Raw genomic sequence first — 19810 nt, forward strand, 5'->3', positions numbered from 1 at the left:
GGACCCTTCCCGCGAGTCCGGATGATATCGATGACGCTACCTCGCCATGTATATCTCCGGTCGAACACACCTGAACGGAACCGGGCCTTTGAAACGAGTCTTCTGCCTGGCTCTTTCTTCCCGAATGGGCTGGGAGGCAATCTATTTGTCAGCTTCTTTTCTACGCGGCTCTGCTTCTAAGTGATTCGCCCGACTTGCATGCGTTGCATTCGTCACGGTCACTTTGCCCGGCCGGCGCGCCGTTCCGTCCCGAAGGCAACATCGTGTCGATCCAGGGTCCAACATCGTGTAGGCCGTGTCGAGCCAGACGGACAAGCCATTCGGTCCCTTGTTTTTGTTTTGTTTTTTACGCCTACTTTCCTCGACATGAAGCATTCTTTATCGACGCAGCCGAGCAATCTTGCGCAGGTATCGCGAGCTTCTGTGACATGGGCGATTGGAAGTAAGGCTCCGCTAGGTTCGTACCATATCTATGCCGCGCCTTTGTTCACTCCAAAGCACAAATCTTCTCGTAGGACGAAAGGAACAAGGGCTTTAACTTGTACAGCAGCGCTCTTTTGTGACCGTTCCGTCATGTCTGAACAAGACAAAAAGCAGTTGTTCTCTTGTTGCTAAAAATGCCGCTATGTAGTACTTCACGTTCACAGCTCTTCAGGAATGAAAATATTCATTTTTAATTTTTCATATTTATACCCGCCTGTCTCTCTCAGTCCGCAATCTCTCTCTGTCTGCCCCCGTAAATTAGTACACACAGGCATTTTTTTTCTTTTTTAGCGAAATCGGAATAACTGTTTCCGGATATTTCAATGACTTACGTCTTGCCGAAGACTTTGTGCAAACGGCGCCGTATTAAAGTTGATTTTTTCCCGCGCTTTAGATGAAACTACTCAGATCGATCGTCCGGTTGTGGAATTTTCTACACGTACTTGACTTGCGAAGAGAAACTGGTGGGTGAAAAACGATGTCCACGAGACACAAAGAACTCCACAGCAATTCTGTGCCGCAGAGAACAGAAAAATACCTCCGGCCAAGAAAACTGTAGTAGAACGTTTTGATGAGTTAATTAGTACATCGTCTTGAAAGAATGTCGTACGCCAAAAAAAGGACGAAACAGGAAGGAAACACTCTTTCTGCGCCTCTTTCCTATTCTGTGCTTCCTTCCTGTTTCATCCTTTTTTTCCGTACGACATTCTTTCAAGAAAACTGTCATCCTCTGATTACTGCGCTATTTTTGATAGTTTTACTCGGGTCTGTAGTTGTACAGTTATGTGCAGAAAATATCCCGTGAATTTTCTTATTGCGCCTGATGTCCTTGCGCTAGATGGGTTTTATTCGGGATATTTTGTGTTGAAGAGTTCACCTGTATGCGCCAGACTAGTTAACTTTGCCTTAAGCCCGTCGAATGTTTGCGAATGCGGACGTTAATTATATGTTCTATTAACAAGAAATAAAATGCGAACAATACGACATGAATCGGGAACAACAGAAGTAGAAGATTTTTTAGGAGGGAGGCTGAATACTAGCGCATTTGATTTTCACTTTGACGGCAATAAGACTGCTTCGTGGAAACGTTCATGTACAGTACAGTACATTGTTAAAGGGAACATGCGATCGCATAGTCTCCGCGCTTCACGAAGCCCTGCTGCCTAGATGCGGCGAGAACAGGCGGCATGAAGCGCATGCGCGGAAGACCAGCCGCCATGCTTACTGAGCATGCGTGGCCTCCGCGAAGCCCCGAGGGCACGCGATCGCATGTTCCCTTTAGCAGTGGACCGTACTGTACAGGGGCGATGGAAAGAAATTCGAACAGAGCGCAGCCTAATCGATCCGTTGTTCGCATTTCTTTTCATCACGCTTCTACTTCAGTGTTACCAAAAAACGGTATAGACTCGTCCACGATATATTTCAGGACGACTCTAACGTATCTTTATTATGTAGTACCCAGGTAAAAGCGCGATGACAAGAGATTTGATGAGCGGAGCGCCTTGGCTCCGCGTTCGCGTTTGTTTCCATCACGATAGTACAGGGTCGATTACACTTGTCTAGAGTGCTCGGACGGTGTGTAATGGAGCAAATGAACAGAAATCTTTTCGAAGCTCCTTTGCTAGCGGTAAGCTGCTGGTGCCTGTGAGTTCACGTCTCTATTCGGCTGCTCTCCAGCGCAAGCATTATCAATGAGAGGCAATTCCTGCTTCATAATTTCTATTCATTCCCTATGAACGGCACCTTTCCAGCGCTATAGACAAGTGGGATCGACTCTGTACGCAACATGGTTGTCTTCTGCCGTAGCTAATAACTTCGGTTCTTCTGTTCACGTTGCATGTATCCTTGTCGCGATTTATTGGTTGCTGATACTAACCACTAATTACCTGATTAAAGCTTAAATTACCTCAAGTCTTCCACCGAACTCTGTATGCCGTGCTGTTGTCTTATGTAGTGGGTACTCAAGAATATCGCCTAAGAAATTTCTGTTCTTCGTAAACCCCGCGCCGGAGTTTAAGAAAGCTGGCACGAAATTATAGAGGATCAAGCATAATTTCACCAGAATTCTAAGGCGTGCATTCCTGATCGTCGTACCGCTGACATATTCGAAAAAAAAAACAAATAAAGTGCAGTAGGAAATAGAATAAAGCAGACGAACTTTTCATCAAGAAAAACACTACTAATCAACACGTATCACTCCGCATGCTGGCTCGGAGAACGATATAGGCCGTTAGTTATAGCAACATTCTTGCCCTCAAAATCATGATGTGCACAAAACATTTATCACCTGCACAATGCCTAACATGTTCGCACATTTTTTTTTCTTGCAGCGGGCTTCACACTCAGGGTCTCAATCGCTCGCAAAAACCTGTGGCTCCTTCTAACGTAAGTTCTCACCTGCATTTTTATTTCCTTCCACGTTTGCACACGTAGTGAAACAGAGGCAGAAGTGACTTTTTTACACCTGAAGTGAACAAAATTGCAGGACAACGCGCTAGTAAGGGGTAATTCTGTGAGCATTGGTGGCCACGGTGTAGTGTGAATGACAGAGAACATTAAAATAGGTCGACCCCACCCCATTGGCTAATAAGACAATAACGGGTCGCTATCCCGGATTTGCGAAACGCAAGACTTTTAGGTCTTTAAAGAGTTTTAGAAAAGAAGCCTCAAGGCTTGGGTTCCCCAAAGAAAAAGCGGGTCCCAACGATATGGACGTGTGCATCGGTGACATTTAGAACTGATGTTTCCCCTACGCAGCGGCGCCACGCTTGGGCTCACTGACTGCAGCGCCGTTGCGGCCAAAAAGAGAAATACTAAGAAATAAGAATGAACACATTAAAATATTTTTCCTTCATATATCAGGTAACTTTTCGGCAGCACTGAGATCCCATATAAAAAACGAAACAAACGCAGCATACATACTCTCTCGATCTTTTTTGGATTGTTTGTCACGTGCAACTATATCTCGGCCTGGAGCGCTCAGGTAACTCTCGCAAATGGAATTATTTTCTGCTTCGTTTCCGTCCGCATAAACATATATTACTGTGTAAAAAAATACAACTGTGTTAACAAAATGCCAGTGCTTCGTGACTGCTGTTTGGCCCAAAATCGCTAACCTGTTTGAAGTGTATAGGTCAGTGGTTCGAACCTCCCGCGCTTTCTGATGTCAAACGACGCGTACTTGCTAAACCTAGCGGCACTGTAAAAACAGAAGCACTCTGAAAATTTGGTGAGTTTTATCGCTAAAACTGCATGGTGCGGGCATCTTCAGGCAAATGCAAAGCTTCGTGCGCCTATCGCGTGCCGTGAACGTGAGAGAAAAAGTAGCGGCATCGAAGAATCGGTGGTGAAGCGAGAGGCCCCGCATCGACAGGCGTCGCCATGTTGCCTGATTGTAGAGCAGCTTCTGGGCGCACGCTATTTTGGCAAAATAGCGTTCGCCGCTAACGTTAACCCAAGACGCAAGGCGGCCCTTGCGTTCTGCGCATGCGCACTTGGACGCACCAAACTTCTTGGGTACCGCAAAGATTGGGGCCGCCTATTCTAAAGCTCCCTTTTGTGTTAGAAGGTGATGCAAACCGAAAACCGGCGAAAAGCGTGGACACCTAACGCCAGATAGGGTGGGGCAACATAGCGACGTCAGGCGAAGCGGGGCCGCTCACCTCACTAATTCGACCTCATTGCCGCTTCACAGTGAATCAAGCCTGCGGCAAACAAATTGTGCATTAAGCTTCTATTGGTCTCAGATTACCTGCACCACAAAATTCCGGCTATAAAATGTCGCAAATTTAAAGCATGCACCTCGATATAGAAAGCTGCTAGGCTTAGGTAGATGTCAGAGAGCGCTGGATTTTGAAAGGGTTCGATGTTAGTAATAAAAAAGAGATAGGTCACAGGCTATTCAATTTCTAGTAATGCTTAGTTGTGATAACTTTACTGCATTGCAATGCTGACGCAGCAAACGTGTGAATAAACCTTGATATTCAGGATTACAATTGAGCGTTTAACTTTCCAGAGGAGACGGCGCTGTCAGCGGATAAATGTATCCAGATACCGCTAGCTCCCTAGACTAAATCGTCCGGCATGAGGCACCGCACTGCCACCGTACGCAGTGCAAGCAGAGGGCCCCTAAATTTCGGGTCCCTATACTAAAGGCCTCCAATATGCTGGACTGACTTTGATATATCTACCTGCAATGACGTACTTGCTTCATGTTAAAATTTTGTGTGCACTCGCCTGTTTGTGTATTGTCCCCGCCTTCTGAACTTTTATTGTACGCCCCTTTGTTATGCCCACACGGGCCTTTAGGGTAACTGAATAAATAAACAGATGTGTAGTGCGGTAACCCATGGTGCTAACGCAGTTCTGTATGCGGGAATCCACGACCAGATACCAGATCTTATACCAGATTACAGAAGCATTCAACATTGTGCAGTTGTTGTGGTGTGTACACTCTTCTTGTCCGTCGTCTTGTGTGACTGGTTTTTTCTCCGTTTACAATGTACCAACTGGCCCGCATTTCAACCCTTCTGCATTGTGTAGATGAATGGCCACCTGCTGCCTCGCTCGTGATAACGAAAACCGCCGAGATACTCTGTTGGTCTCTATTGGAGGAATATCCGGTTTAACGAAGTATTGCTGCTTAGTCTGCCTGCGCGGTGGGGGTAACGAGCTAACAGTGCCCAGACGTCGCAGAACCACGATGTGCAGCGCGGTATGCTGGCCATTTTAATGCAAGTAGCTAAATACGAGCGTGAAGATGATAAATGTTCGGTGAGGTGCTTTTCTCTAGCGTCTCGTCACATGTCCTAGTTTACCAGGTGTATAGTACATAGTAGATCCCAGAGTTTTAAGCATACACATGGGTCCATTATAGTTCAAACAGGGGGGACTTCATGATCAAAACGCGGTCTGTGTGTATAAGGTCATGGGTTATCCGCATAATGAGCTGCCACTGACTGACACGATGAGGAAGAAAAAAGAGAAAAAAAGAAAAGCCTCTCAGTGTTCCCAATTATCGGACACTTTTGCGAGGGAGTCACGGAGCGAAAGTGTACCAAGTTGGAGCCAGGACTGCAAGAGAGAAATGCACGGGAAGGACAAACCTGAAGGAAACCTGAATTGGATTGTCAGTAACCCAGGAATAATAGCAATAACGCACCGAACAGTCCTCTTTGCCGTGGCCCTCACCAGCCTGAACGCAACTCTTTATGCAGAGACGAGTCTGTTGTCGCTGCCGTAAAGAACAAGGATGTGGCTTTGACACGCCACTTGTAGTGTTACGCCTGCTGTGCTGGTGGAAGCCTTTTCGGGACGTGTGCGGGACGTGCGCGGGACGTGCGCGGGACGTGTGCGGGTCGTATGCGGGACGTATGCGGGACATGCGCGGGACGTGTGCGATTCATTTAGTGTGTGTTTTCCCGGCCCCTTAAAAGAACTCCCTCTATGGCCCAGAAGCACCTCTTGACCGAAGAGACCCTAAGCAGGATGCTGAAACACTTCTCTCAACCTGATCGCACCCTGCGGGAAAAAAAATGGTGTAACATATTGCTGCGGACAGGAACCACTGCAAAGAATTTCAGGCGGAAATACCTGCCCGTAGATTTTTTAGCACGAAAATTGCATCGATGGAGCTGTTGAGGCAGGCGTGCTTTAAAACGAAGAATCTCGAATCCTCTCTTAGCGAATTTTCTAATTACGAAAATTGAGCTCTTCTATTTCAATCGCAGAATTTAGGTTTCGCTACTATCACGCGATGGGAAGAATTACGAAAGGTCGTGGCTTTCGCAGAAAGCCCGCGAATATTTTCATTAGGCTGACGGATGAGTGCAGTTCAATGGTAACTCGCACGCTAATCAAAAATATTCCGGCCACAGTGAGATAATATGCAGCAAAAATAGCAGCGATAAAGTTGTACTTCAAAAAGCTCAGCTTTCTTGTTATCCCCGAGGCAAAGTTCAGTGTTGAAACAGCCTCTTTTGTCTTCTTAGCAGTACAAGGTCCACATGGCTCGGGTTACGAGAGATGTCGTCAACGCTGTGAAAAAGGTTTCTGAAATGGCTATTGTTTCCCGATTGTACTCGCGCTGTGAGAGTGCTCGAATAGCAATTTTTAGAGAACTCAAAACAATGGGCCAATAGGTAGAAGGTTTTTTTTTTTCTTCATTTGGTCGAAATTTCGTAATGCTTTTTACGAACGGGGTATGATGTGATGAGGATATATAAGAGCTTGTAGGGAGATAGGATAAAGCGCAGTCTGCAGATCATTGACGCGTCTACCCTGGTCGCTAGGCAAGAAAGAAAACAATGGTTATGGACAGGCTGGTCTATTTTGAATTTGTGTGATTTGTGACAGTAACGGTTTCCCCTTACGAGAGAGAGACCACACACTTACTTCCTATAATTTTACTCTGACCAGGTCTAAACAATAGAAATATTACCCGCGTTCCACCTCGACCATTTCTTAATGCCTACTTTTTTTAACTCAACCAAGATTTCGAGGAAGCTATTTTCCGCATAGGCCTTTCTTTTCTGTTTTTGCTACTAGTTCAGAAAAAAAAATTATGTTTTTGCTCAAAAAGAAAATCCTGACAGAGAGTTCCTGGGTTACGAATAATGCAGAAAATTGATATGTCCGAGCATCGGATAACAATGGTCTCGTAAACATCAGATATTGTTCTGTGAGCTGAATAAAGCACAATTCACTATCGAATTTAGCGCTTTTCTTTCTTGTTCGGCACGTGTTAAACTCAGAAGCGAACAACCAGCACATTTTCAACATTTTCTGCGTCGTGCACTTGAAATTACTCGACTTTACAAAAAAAAATGCGGTAGGATTTTAACGTAGTTAAACCGAGTAGGCTTGCGAAAGCATGTTTTTAGCCTGTTTGCTCATAGTTTCGCTTTGCTAGGTTTTCGGCAAGTCTGGTGACGATATTAGTTCGATAGCAGTGAACGGTGGTTCTTTGGAACGTGGCAAGCACCGGTGACGGAGACTCTCGCACGAGTAATCAATGAAACAGCGGGGCAGAGAGGCAGGTTCTTCAGCACGAGCTTCAGCCGTTCTACTCATTTTACAAATGTATCCACGAGTTACCACGTAAACTCGTCATGACACAGCCATAACTCCCACATTTTCAAAAAGTGCCCACTCCATATGACCCATATCACCCATATACGTCTCACATCACCCATATGACCCATATCGCCCACATATGTCCCATATCACCCATATCACCCATATACGTCTCACATCACCCATATGACCCATATCGCCCACATATGTCCCATATCACCCATATATGTCCCATATCACCCATATTACCCATATGGCCCACATGGCCCGTGTCCAATAACACCATATGCATATGGGATTTGCTCAATAAGGCAGGCTGTCGGAGACCATTGTCGCCAATGGTGCTGCTATGAAGCGGGCACACCACTGGTATTCAGCGACGCATCAGGTACTCGTCGTCCGAAACCTGCTTGCGTCCGCAGACGCGCGCTCTGAGAGCAAGCAGCAGTGCTGCTACCTTGGCGCGCTATTTTCTCCTAGGGCTTTCTTGTAATGATTGCCTGAATGGGGACTTCATTTCGGCGCCATTCAAACGGACACCTCCGCCGCGCCCCGCGTGCTAGTTCGGCGCCCATTCAACCTGGGAGCCCCAGGAAGGCCCTAGGAAGAAGAAAGGTCCGCCTTTGCCGGGCTCTGTGGTGAAGAAGGCGTTTCCACCACAGGCGCCGAGGCTGCCTTCCCTCTGGCTTTCCCGCCATTTTGATTGCCGTATTTAACTCTCCCTTCTTACCCATTCTTCTTTCCTAGGTTTTATTTTCTTGAAGTTAAAAAAAAACGGGATAACCAAGAAAATGGCGGAAGTTCGAGCGACCGCTGTGTCCGGTGGTGTCCATCTTGGGCAAGCATTACTGGCGTTACATGGATGGAAAACTTTATTAAGCAAGTGAGTTTGGACCGTACAAGGTCTCAGGGCCACCGCACAGCCCTCACATTACGCGCATGTGTCCAGGCCACGTAGGGCCATGGCACTGGCACCCCGGTTCACACAGCGAAGTTGCGCGTCCGGGTCCTGCGACGCAAGGAGGGCCTCCCATTCCTCCCATGTACCGATGGCGGGCTGTCCCTGCGGGGGAGGATCGGAAGGGCAGCCGAAGAGGATGTGGTCTAGGGTGGCGTGCGGTTCTCCGCAGAGAGTGCACTCTGGGGAAACATGGCGGATAAAAGGAAGTCTACCAGTAAAGAGTTTACTGTCTTTTTACATCTTTTTGTTTATAGCGTATGTTCCGAAGCCTTTCCGCTCTCCCAGAAACAATGTAACGCCATATGTAATGGCGTTACATTGTTTCTGGGAGAGCGGAAAGGCTTCGGAACATACGCTATAAACAAAAAGATGTAAAAAGACAGTAAACTCTTTACTGGTAGACTTCCTTTTATCAAAGATAGTGCGCTCTCATATGGGCGTATTTGTGTTTCGAATTTAGGTGTATCTTCCGCGACGTCTCGAACATGCATACAGATACGCGCAGTTGTCGTTGCTGGTGAGCGTAAGTCGACACCGTTATGTGGGCGATCACATATGGAAGGGACGTACGCCATACACCGACCGTGCCTCCTTCTCATGCATATTTATGGTGTTTGCGATCATGTACAATGCATGCGCGTATGTGCGTAGTAGGCTGGTGTATGTATACGCTATGTATGCAGCTATGTATTTATGGTTTATTTACAACGGTAGACAGCTATATGATAGAGCACTGATGACTAGAATGACATTTCCACGCCTTGCAGGCCTTACTAAAGCACAGTGAGCATTTTACATGGCTGGCTGTGTTTCATGATGCGCACTTCACAAATGAGCTCGTCTCAGAAGCTTATTCAAATCTTTACATTTGGCTCAATATGTATAGAATTTATGTGAAACCTAACTTAAGGTCATTACTTGAGTGAAAGGGGAAACAATAAATGTTATGCAAGTTTTGAAAGTTTTCTACAGGCAATGTTTCTTTAGCGCATGTCGAATGCTGAAGAAAACAAAGAATGCGTGCGATTCAGCAACATTACCAGTTAACCGTAGCGGTGCTGGTTAACAGAAAGTACGCATCCCGGAAAAGTGAAATTATGCTGCGTGAGTAATACGGTTTTATTAACTTATACTAATTCGCTAATTTCACTAATTGGGCAGGGCATGCAATGAGGAGAACAGATAGGAAGCAGCCCCTTAATGTAAAGGAGCATGGCAAATGCACTAGTGGGTGCCACAGGTTCAAGCGGATAAAGGAGAATATGGAATTTGTGGCCATAGGGCGATACTTTAAGAGAACTTGGTGCAGGGCCAGTCATTCATACTTGCAGATTGGTCAGTACAGTTCTACGGGACGAACACAGGTAGAAGGACATCGATAAGCGCTACCTTCCGTGTAACTTTATTCGGCGTGCGCGAGTGCACAAGGGCAGTATCGTATCGTACACGCACGTGCGAGGAGGACAGGGTCGCATGTCACAGATGCACAAAATGATCTGAGGAAGCAACCTCACTCTCACATGATACAACGTACCTTTCAGTGACCAAATCAGTGCCTTCTGATTTTTTTTATAATGTAAAATGCCTCAGGAAGTTCACGTGCGCGTACCGTCTTTGCTTTTTCCCAGAATCTAAGCCTAATTAAACAGCGACGCAAAGTTACAAGCAGAGGAATCCTTCAATATTTCAAGTTTTTCGAGTGGCGGCAGTGGACGCAGGGAAGGGTTAGTATATGTCCGTGAGAGAGGCTTCAATCCTGTTGTGGAAATGGTTGGGTTGCTGCGGCTGATGATGATGATGATGGTGAAGGTCAAACTGCATTAGCATGATATTTGCCGAATGTTGTTTGTTGTGCAAATTGATTGCACCGAAATAAGGGTCCTCGATTGGGTACACGCTCTTTCAGCTTGTTTCAGGGCCAGAGGGGTCACTGTTAAAGGGCCCCCCATCGGAAATTGGACATTTTAAATAAACAAGCGCACTGCGTAGATAGGCCGTCGATGATAGTCTCTGGGAAGTACAAGAGCCGTAGTGCCGCGGCAAGCGGTGAAAATTCCAATCAAAGAAAGCCCTTCGCGTTCCTTTCAATAATGCCAGTACCCTCATCCTCTACGGCGGCAACAGAGCCGTTCACCGTGACCTCTCAGCTAAGGCCATTCCACTGATCACCAGTCCTGCAGACGTGGGAAGGGAGGGCGTTGCCGGAGCGTTGGCGTAGCATGGAAGAACGTGCTTCCTACGTCGTCGCGTCGTCTGCTGGATGCGTGCGCATTTCCGTCTTGCCTTTCGTTTGCACGCACACGTACTCTCAGGCACAAAAAAGAGACTTTCAGTTTCTTGTCCCAGTGCGTGTATGTCCGTTCAACGTGTGTCGTTCATATTCTCCCACTGTAGAGCCCTCGCGGGCGAACCGTCTTCGCAGAAAGCTATTGTATAAATCCATTTCGACACCGCTGCTCTCAAATACCTCCGTCTGAGCTCCTTGCACTGCATCGTTGTCGACCGTGTTTAGCGCGAAGCGCGGCAGCCAATAATGCGTGCCCCCCCCCCTCACTGCTTCACTGTCACTGCTTCAGCCATTCAACGTGCGTAAGAGTGTTATTCTAGTAATGTTTGTGACATTATCGATGCGTTACGCGAGGCATCGTGGTTCACCATGGACGGCGTTTCGGTTTCAGCTTTCTGTTCTCGCTGTTCTGAAATAATCCTTCTCGCTGTTCCTAAAAAAAGAAAAAAACTGTGTGTTGCGGCCGAGAGAGAGAGCTCTAATGCGATGTTATCAGTAATTGAAATCTTTCAAAAAACCTCCCAAGTTGTCCTTTAATAACGGCTCTTGATTGCAAGGAGCCGTCATCGCTGCGATATCTGGTAACTTTTTTTTCTTAAAAGAGGAACTGTTGCGTTGAATTTCGCATTAAATGGCGAGCAACATGGCGCAACGAAGGCGTGCGATGTTACTCCATATGAGAAGGACGTAATTGAAGAATGGGTATTTTAGTTATTTCTGTAACACAGCTAGAACTCTCCACTCAGTAGGTCTGGAAAAACAGGCATGGTTGCTGGCATCGCCCAATGTTCGAAACTCGCAGTACGATGTTCAAGACACAACCACCTCACTCGTCCATCCTCCGCCAACATGAGGGGTTTCTTGTGCCGGCATTTTGTAACATAGTTAAATAGTCGCGGCTTCTCCGCATGGTTTCAGCTTGCTTTAAGACGCACCTATTAAGCACTCGTTGGTTTCAATAGATTCGACGAATGCATTTCTCAGCTGCATTTGGAAGAATCCCACCGGATTCCAGTTTCTGCTTCAGAATCCCACCGGATTCCAGTTTCTGCTTCAGGTCGAGTTTATTCCCTAAAAGTTCAATTAGATTTATATGAAGTCATCTACTCCAAGCGGGCAATTTGCGGGGGGTTAAAATTTTGGAATCCAAGCACATCACTAAGAGGAAATCAATGAGCTCAAAGTATTGTAATAGCTTGTTCGGCTCTCCTGCCCATAAATATATGCTCCGGAAGAGCATCTTAATGCTTCCTTTTGCTTGTTCTCCCGTGTTTTTTTTTTGTAAGGGGGGGGGGGGGGGAGGTAAGGTGTTATAATGTTTCGGCAATATAAACTTCCCAATTCAAAGTTGAGTGATGCTGTGGCTGGTGCTAAATTTCTTTTGCGCGATACTTGCTGTTGAGACGTTGCTGCTCTTTAAAGCTTCAGAAGTATGTGCAGCGGTTATTCCAAAAGTACGAATATGTCTCCGATACAGATAAGGCTCATCACTTCGAGATAGATAACTAGCGTACTTTTTTTTTTGTTGCGTGTAAGTGTGGGCCCACAATCTTCGCTTCTCCCTCTCCCAATCCCCACATCCCAAAACCGCATAAACCGCGTCCTTTCAGAACTGTGTCGTTTTAGTTTTCCGTGTTCACCAAACTTTCCGTCGCTTGTCACCGGCCAGTTCCCCCCCAACATCGTTCTCGACAACGCGTGGCTAAATGTCAACAAACTTTTGCTACATCGAGACGAGGAGGTCGAAGAAGGCTTCTGGATTATTTTCTCTCGTTTATTTCTCTAAAAACAAAAAAAAAAACGCAAGCGCGAGGAAGGTTGTTCCGAGGCCAGGAAAAGAAAGACAAAACGAGCTCCGTCCTTCTTTTGTGCGCACAGGAACCGGTGTAATCCGCAGATGCGGCCTGGAGCGGGTTTCGGCCCGCCGTCCGAAATCCATCTATCACAACCTGCGCTGGGCGGACAGGCAGCGTCGGCGGCGAGATGCTTGATGACCCGAGCTCGGCGGAGGCTTTAAGATCGAAAACTCGTCTCTCTCTCTCTCTCTCTCTCTCTCTCTCTCCACCCGTCGTTCCCTTCCGTTCCTTGCTTTGTGGATCCGAATGCATTCCGACGTTACGCCTTCCACACAGGCTGCACTGGTATACCGTAAATTCCAAGTAGCCAGCGGCGAAATAGGTTTAAGTAGAGGGGATACACAGAGTGCACAAGTGGGATGAGACCAGCTTGACGGACCATGATATAGCGGTCGTCACTGGAGACAGGCTTTTCTCGGAGGCTGCGGAGGCAGCGGAGCGGTTTTTTCGTTGCACTGACCGTTGTCACACGCAACTGCCGTCGAGGTGGGCGGCACGGTAGCTGGGGTTCATTTCTGAGAAGTAGGCCGACATTGAAGTGCACGATCTTCTCTCTGATATGCCACAGCATGCGGACCGCCCCGAAACGCAAAATGCTGAGAGGGCAAGCTCTGCAGGTATTGCGTTGGTTTTGATAGGCAGTCTAATTTTGGGAGGCGGGTCAATTTACTGCGCAGTTTTCAGATGACGCGCTAAGCCGGTGATTTAAAAGTGCTCGTGATGAAATCGGCGATTGATGTGACATAAATAAAAACTAATAAAACTATTGCACTGATAACTCGCCCTCTTTGCAGTCCCCACGCTCTGTCAGCGATATAATAGTTTCTTGTCCCTCTGTGGAAAGCGACGCTCTGCCGTGCCGACGACTACAATGAGAGGGTGAGCGCACTAATAGAGTTTTTTCAGGGGGGGGGGGGGGGGGCGGGGGGGGGGGGAGGAGGGGGACGTAAGGCCACTTTGTGACTGAATGTCATGCTAGACCACAATGACTGGTCTGCGGAGCATGGTTATAAGGCAGACAGTCGCCCAAGTTGTGAGCACGCATTTTTTTTTTTTATCCTGCTTTCGGGCGCATGCTACGGTTTGCCTAATAAGCTGTCAACGTCTTGCAGGGATTATGGTGATGAGAGGCTACATCGTTGTTGGGGACAGGAGTGTGATGAGAAGCGGATGTTTAGCAAGAACTCATTTCTTCGGTCCCAATATATGGCTTTAGCCAGTCATTCAGCGCACGGTTTTAACGAGCAGGTAGGCGTTATGAAAGTATTTTCATTATTATAGAGAAATGCATGTGCTGTTTTGTACAGATGAATGAGGTTATGAATGAAGCAGGGCAGGCGTGTCGCAAAAATGTAATAAAGTTTGCGGAAGATCAAGAAACATGGGAGGAGCAGAAAATCGGCGACCAGCCCACTTCTGAGAATGCATGAGTACGAACGCTTTCACTAGGAACTGCTTACAGGGAGGGCTTGTTTCAGCAAAAGGAAATATTTGGAGCTAGCGTTAGTGACACGGGCGCTCAGATGCCGTCTGCGCCGCAATGGTCTTCACTCCAGGCTGCGTTGCATGTACACATGCTACAGAAACACCCAGATGATAAAGGCTCAACGTTGATGGCAGATCGTGGAATACTCCGCGAACAAACTAGTCGTCTAACGCTAACATACACAAAAGAATTCGTACCGTCTAACAAAAAAATAAAACAAGGCCATCCGGATAGGCGGCGATAAAGAGCGAACCCTGAAAGAAAAAATGGTAAGCATAACTTAACTTCACGCCAATATAACTCGGGTTTCACTGGCCATACGCTGGCAGAAGGGGCGGTTACGACTCGCTAGGTGTGCAGCAAAGCTGTCGTTATTAGAGCGCCGGCGATGTGGCCCTGTCACGCTACGTGGTCGGGGTATTCTGTTACGGCTCCTCGAACGACCAGGACACGCCTTCGGTCAAGGCCTACCCTGGGCGAATTGCGGCTGGAAAATTGCCACCTTGATCGTCTACTACACGCAAAGTTTCCCCTTCGAGCAGCTTTCATATATTACATATTGCTGCACTGACCTGCCACGTGGCAACAAAACGAAGCTTTCATCTCACGAGCCAGCCTCATGCAATAAAAAAGAAAGTCAGTGGACATAAGCACCTATTTATAGCTATGCTTAACACAAACATGTATTGGCTCAGCATCAATTTCAAGCCAGCACGAAGTAAGAGTTACACATGAGAAAATGTGATCTGATTAAATAAAGCGCAAGCATCTGCGTTGTGGCTGCGTTAGGATTGCGTTATCACTGCGTTAATACTTCCCTTGGCCGTCACCAAGAAGGCGAACTAATCATCTCGTTGAAGATGCAGCGACCCGTACGGCCGGCTGTGGCAGAATCCCGAAAAGGACGAAGTGTCTGGCACACCGCGGTGGCTCACTGGCAAGGCGCTCGTCTACCGAGCCGGAGTACCCGGTTTCGAACCCGACCGCGGTGGCCGCGTTTCGATGGAGGCGAAACGCAAGAGGCGCCCATGTGCTGTGCGATGTCAGTGCACTGTATAGATCCCCAGGTGGTCGAAATTGTTCCGGAGACCTCCACTACGGCACCTCTTTCTCTCTCTCTTCTTTCACTCCCACCTTCCTCCCTTCCCTTGCGGTGCGGTTCAGGTGTCCGCCGAGATATGTGAGACAGAAACTGCGCCATTTCCTCGCCTCAAAAACCAACTTACCAATTTTACCAACTGGTTGGCACACGCTAGGGAGAACGCTGGCTCGTGCAAAGGAAAACGCTCGAGACGTTGGCCTCGATCGGACGCTGCCGCCGCCGCGCTGCCGCTATCATATCTTCGGCAGCCTCCAAATACGTAAACGTGGCTGCGGTCACCCCCTTGGCGACCTCCATATCGACCTCTACAAAGACATTATAGGCGCCCTTCCTTGCGTTAGGCTTAGCTTAGCTAGTTCACTGTCCCGGTCCCACTCTCCACGTTCCAGCTAGATTCATTTACCTCCTAAAATTGCCACTGCCCACTCTTTATATCCTGTGAGTTGTTTTTCGTCGCCTGCCCTGTTTATAAAATCAGGGAGAAATTTGTGATGATCAAGAAAGCCGTCAATTCCCTTTATTGGTTGTTGCCTACGTTTTATTACGAGAAATTCTAGAGGCCCGTGTGCTGTGCGATGTCAGTGCACGTTGAAGATCCCCGGGCGGTCGAAATTATTCCGGAGCCCTCCACTACGGTGTCTCTCATAGCCTGAGTCGCTTTGGGACGTTAAACCCCATAAACCAACCAACGTTTTGTTTGTTATGAAGTCTGATCCAAAACTGTGGAGACTTTTTTCCGGGCACTGAGCGCTATCAGCAAGTGGATTATACAGTACGATAAAAAGCGTTAATTTTTTCATTCGTTTTGTGGTGTCTAAAACTTACTTCTGTGGCCTTATGTCTCCATGTTCAGGTATATAATCCTCAGGGTTTCATTATGAATAAACGCTTTTATCTGTGGAAGAAAAAAAAAATACGAGATATTGCCGAAGAAGAATTTTAAAGAAACGACCACCGCGATGACAGAATTTAAGCAGCTAGGAGACCATTGTTTAATAGAATTCCAGTGACCACCCTAGGAAACCGTACTATTGAATTCGGACAATGCACGCACTGGAAGCCTTAGCGCAACAAGATACGCCGTAGCTAAACAAGATGCGAGCGTCTCGTCTATGCCTCGCCTTTTGAGTACCGAAATATATTCTCATTAAGAGTATGCTTCATCCATGATTTCGACCAATATCTTAGCGAATTCTGAACCCTACTCCGCCGAGCCCGATGCGCTAAGTATTGTTCGAGCCCCACTCAGTGCTCATAAAGGCTGTTTGTTAGTTTTCCACGCACCTGTTTGCGTTTCAGAAATTTTCGATGTGCGCTAAGTTACACCCTGAGTTCAAGCTTTCCTACGGTTACGCATCTGCAGTAGCCTGCAGACTTGTTTTCACCCCAGACTATATATATACGGCCGTTTCGGAAAACATGCGAGGGAGGGGCACTTTCGGGCTCAGGCCGAGGTCGGAGGTATTATTATAGGAACATCCACACTGCACGAAAGCAAGGAGTAAGATGCGTTGCCATGGGCTGAGTGGAAGGCTGGAGCTGCGGGTATTTCGTAGGGTTCACTAAAGGGTGTCTGCTAAAGACACCAAGTTGGAAGAGAGAGAGAGAGAAAAAACGGACATCAAAGCAGGCGTGCACCATAACATGGGAGAACACAAGTAAGCAAACTGCTTTCAGAATGCACTGTTGGTGTATAGGATGCCGTATCCCAGCGGCGTCAGCTGCGGAGGCCGAGATATTTATAGGGACCCTGATCAAAACGTCTCGGCATAAAGTTGACAGGAGCGGCAAGACTGGGAGGGGAAGGGATTTGGGGGGAAGAGGAGCTTCGATTGAAGACTCGCCGGCGGCATTCAGCTCCGGCGGCAACAAACTTGGCTGGTCAGTGTGCTTTCGGCTGACCGCGGACGGCTGAAAAGAACTCGGTCCCGCCACTGCGCGCGGCATTCGCGTTACTTTTTTTTTCCTCCCGCTGGGTGCGCTTGCTTCAGCGCCCATGAAAAGATGGTGAAAACAGCAGCGGGTCCGGGATCCCCTTTTGTGCGGGGCCAAAGCGGGAGGCAGGGGAGAAACCTCCCCTGATCTCATTCAGAGCAGGTACACGGAGAACCCGTTTGCGCCTCCCACCAAGGTTGCTGCGCCGCGTCTCTCTGCTTTCATTTTCTTTCTTCTGTTATTTGCTGATTTTATATCTTTTCTTCTCTCCTCTTCCAACACGTGGACAGATTGACGGTTTTTGTTTGTTTGTGCAGCTCGTTTTTTGGCGTATCAGCTTAGCGCAGGCTCCCTGGATCTTGGCAGAATCTTTTTGGCGCAGTTCTCTCGGCAGATAGCATAAAAACCATCTTCGCTCGCCTCGCTGGAGGTGAACTTTCGAACGTAAGTGAATAACTTTTGTGCCGAAACTCTGTCATAGCTCCGCCTTTCCTAGCAGTTGCATAACCTGAACGCGGAGCAGGCGGGGATTCGGGCTGAAGAGTAGAATTATGTTTTTTTAGATTCACGTACCCTGCACATTCTGAGTATCCGTAATGCATAGAACACCGAAAGAATTAGGTGACAGAAGGGTCGTAACTATCAAAACTCAGGTTTTTTCTTTCACTTGGATAGTTCCTGGCTTTCGAGTACATTTTTGCTGGCGGCAAATTTTTGCCTACTTCTTAGCTGCTAGGAGTAGAAGAGTACCCGCTTTCCTCTCTTAAGGTTTATACTGAGTGCATAAGTGATTCACAGGCATGTGAGTTCTACGTTTGTCTGGAAAGTCAAGCGTCATGGTACGCGAACTGCTAGCAACGCCAATGTATCGACAAAGTAAAGTCGAATAATACATTCTGTTTCGTATATTTACAGGTAGACGCAGTTTAAGACGAATGTTCAGGAGAGCAAGCTGCCAGGATCGTTGGTGATGCGTTTTGTGAAGAAGTTAGCTCAAAAAACGGACAAGGGACAGAAGAAACGACACATAGCGCTTGTGAATATCTTATGCGTCCTTTCTTTTGTCCCTGGTCCGTTTTTTGCGCTAACTTCCTCACGAAATAAGACGTATGTGCTACTGCTGTTTTTACCGGACTGGTTCTCAAAAAACTACCTAATATTCCCCTATTACCATAAAATTAAAAACACAGGAAAAGCTGCCATTTCTATGTGCGGCGTGAACTTCTTCGTGCTTGAAAAGAACTTGCAGTGAATAATCCGGTATAGAGAGTTAGTCGCTCTAGGCATTGTTTAATTAAACAATGTCAGAAAAGAGCCATAGAAACGTTACCTTCGTGTAATGAGCGCTCAGTCCAAAAAAAAAAAAAAAAAACACGATAGAACTGTGCCAAAAATACGCTAAAACATTTTGTACGTTTGTCGCAAAGACAAATTTTTCTGTTGTTTTGTAGTATATTTCTGTGGCGCTATAGTTTGTTATCTTGTACTTTTCGGTAGTAACTGCGCAAAATTCTGTTGCTACTACAAAATGCTTTTGTTGTTACCTGATGTTTTTGGGAAAAACATTACAGAAAATCTGTTATGACAACAAAAACTTTCTTTTGCGTTTTCGAACTGGGCGTCCCTTTAAAGTGCGTGAATATTATGCAGATATATGCTCTGGCGGGTATTTCTTTTTCATGGCAGCGTGGGCTAGAATGGCTTGCTGAATGAAAAAATGTTTTTACCTTTCAAACCTTTTGTATTATCCCACACAGAAGTCGATGACGCGAATTTGATGAAAATGAGATCACCCCTGTATGTTCATCCTGATATGTACTCACTTGCGGTCTGTACTTCAAAATTTTTTTAAAAAAACCATATGGCATAGACGCAACTACGCTTCGTGGCAGTGACAAGAAAAAAAAAACCTAAAAATTCTTTCCCCTATTTGTGTTTCTTCAGCAGCACAGCAGTGCTTTAGTGATGTGATCATGCGCCTCGAATGCGAGAGGTTCGTCGTTCGATTCCCGGTACCTCTGACCAACCGCGTGTGTTACAACAGGTGTATGCTTTACCTTCGCCAGGTGCTGGAATTTTAGGGGTAAGATGCTTAGAAAAAAGGTCTTTAGCTCCACTTGTTGCAGATAAAACATTTCATAGCCATGGTGTTCTCCAGCCGCGAAGTTTCCCTGCCACTAGTATATAAAATAATGACATTTCTTCAGAGCAACAGTTTGCAATTGGGGGATTTAATTCCATTAGTCTCACTCAGCAATTTATTTTGCTGAATTGATAGGCGATACTGTGTGGCGAGCTGATGGTGGCATGCTATATAAACTTTTTATCCCAATCTTTCACTTGTTCTTTTCTTTGTTATAACTTTCGTCATGTTGTTAGGCATTTTTTACAGTGTTATCCTCTTTTTTAGGGTCATCTTTCATACAGCTCTGTTTTCCCATGTTGTTATGCATTGTTATCAGCCGATATGAGTCCCCCTTTTTTACCTTACCTCAGCAGGTGTTTGATATGTTCACATTTATGGGTTTCCTATAATCTCACTTAGATATGAACTTTAGCGCTCTCTTTTGTTTGGTTGTTGGGTTTACGCTCCGTCACGCAGCTCATCTCTGGTTATCAGCGGATA

The 19810-nt window shown here is 46.7% G+C and overlaps 1 protein-coding gene across 8 annotated transcripts in view; it reads left to right on the top strand.

The window, feature by feature from the left end:
* The window catches only part of GluClalpha (glycine receptor alpha 1), a 365874-nt gene that overhangs the window by 109649 nt on the left and 236415 nt on the right, over nucleotides 1-19810 (top strand). For 7 of the 8 annotated variants that reach the window (XM_089547751.1, XM_089547755.1, XM_089547753.1 and 4 more), the window contains exon 3: nucleotides 2814-2868. The exons of the other annotated variant lie outside the window; for it this stretch is intronic. The gene's annotated coding sequence lies outside the window, so the exon portion shown is untranslated. The remainder of the gene's footprint in view (nucleotides 1-2813; nucleotides 2869-19810) is intronic. 8 annotated transcript variants of the gene reach the window in all.

The sequence above is a fragment of the Amblyomma mixtum genome, chromosome 6 (genome assembly GCF_055824585.1).
Source record: "Amblyomma mixtum isolate Tamu chromosome 6, ASM5582458v1, whole genome shotgun sequence".
NCBI lineage: Eukaryota > Metazoa > Arthropoda > Arachnida > Ixodida > Ixodidae > Amblyomma > Amblyomma mixtum.